Source organism: Pteropus alecto, unplaced genomic scaffold (assembly GCF_000325575.1).
Source record: "Pteropus alecto unplaced genomic scaffold, ASM32557v1 scaffold92, whole genome shotgun sequence".
Taxonomy (NCBI): domain Eukaryota; kingdom Metazoa; phylum Chordata; class Mammalia; order Chiroptera; family Pteropodidae; genus Pteropus; species Pteropus alecto.
In genome coordinates this window covers 8,756,451-8,757,970 of record NW_006432447.1, presented here as the reverse complement: position 1 = coordinate 8,757,970, position 1,520 = coordinate 8,756,451, and the positions used below count along the sequence as shown (strand labels likewise).

The following is a 1,520-nucleotide window of genomic DNA, read 5'->3' as shown; positions in this document are numbered from 1 at the left end:
CTTTCTTTCCAGAGCTTTAACCACACCAAGCTCTTTCCTGACTCAATACTTTGCAATGCTATTGCCTTTGCCTGAACTGCTTTTCCCTTACGTGGTTGACTTTGTTTCATCTTTAGGGCCCTCAATTTAATGCTACCTTTTCAGACTATCTCTTCTACACCACATCTTTATAACTACACAGGTTCAGTTTTTCTTTATACCATTTGTCACAAGTTGAAATTGCATTTTTATTTTGTTGTTTACTTGATTTGTGTTTATATTTTACTCTGATGCACAGTCATGGGACACCTAGAACTTGGCATAGTGCCTGACACTTAGCAGGTGTTCCTCGATAAATAGTAGTTGAATCAATAAATAAGGGAACAGTTCCCACAGTGCAATGTATCAAAAGAGGGGCTGAGTAGTTGAAATAAAACCTTTCTGAATCTCAGTGATACTGAAAAATAAAGTAACATATGGTGAAAAATTAGCTTCCGAGATCAGACAGCATTTCTTCAGTGGGTAGTTGAAATAAAACCTTTCTGAATCTCAGTGATACTGAAAAATAAAGTAACATATGGTGAAAAATAAAGTAACATAAAGTAACATTTCTTCAGTGAGACTTAAAGATTTATCTGTTTCTTTGAATGCATCAGGCATTGATGTTCTTCAATTCTGATATATGTTACAATCTTACTTTTAATGCCCTCATAGAACCTAAAGATGAAATGTTTCCCATATTTATTGATTTGACTATTTTTATTTGTAGAGGAGAACCAGGCAAAACTTTGAGGAACTCTTTAGAGCTCTAGTGGGTGCTATCAACAACTGTCATTGATTTATTAGTAAAGTAGGGCCTGGTCCAGGACATTCAATGGAGCAACTTCTCTGGCTATATTCCTTTTTATCCTAATAGTGATTTTATTGATGATTTAGTGTTGGTTTTAATTGTCCTGAAACTCTGTATGCCTGCTTGTGGGTGAAGGTCTCTGTGTGCTTGACAAGTTTCTTGTGATGCCTAGTATACGGTAGAGCATATATAGCAGGTTTTGTGGGAACTATGCAAAAAGTATAGCCTTGAGTTTCTAGACCAAAGGTATGTAATTCAACAAATGGTCTGATTCAGATTAAGCTTTTAATTCTAAAGAATATTAGTTTATTTCCATCTAGTCTGGTTATAGCTTGACTTTATACCTAAAAAAAGAGATGTGAAAAATGAGTTTTGACCTCTCTAATCACTAATCAACGTTTCTGATCAGGCAAGGCACAAGATCTTATCGCTATGGAAAAAGACCTTTCTTGAAGCCATTGAAAGCTCTGCTGTCACTCCTTGCTGCTCCATGGAGACAGTGAGCCACAGAGTAAGAACAGCAGTTATCCTGGTTTGAGTTCCCCCAGAAACAAACCCTGAAGCAAGGATTTAAGTGCAACTAGTTCATCTGTGAGGTATTATCAGGAAGCATCAATAGAGGAGTGGGGAACTGAGTTAGGGGAGGCAGTCAAAAAGAGGTGCATTATCAAGTCAATTATCACTGCGGGCA

General features: G+C 36.9%; 1 protein-coding gene across 3 annotated transcripts in view; it reads right to left on the bottom strand.

Annotated features, from left to right (window-relative positions):
- The window catches only part of CPNE4 (copine 4), a 415,982-nt gene that overhangs the window by 41,190 nt on the left and 373,272 nt on the right, over positions 1-1,520 (bottom strand). The gene's annotated exons all lie outside the window — the stretch shown is intronic.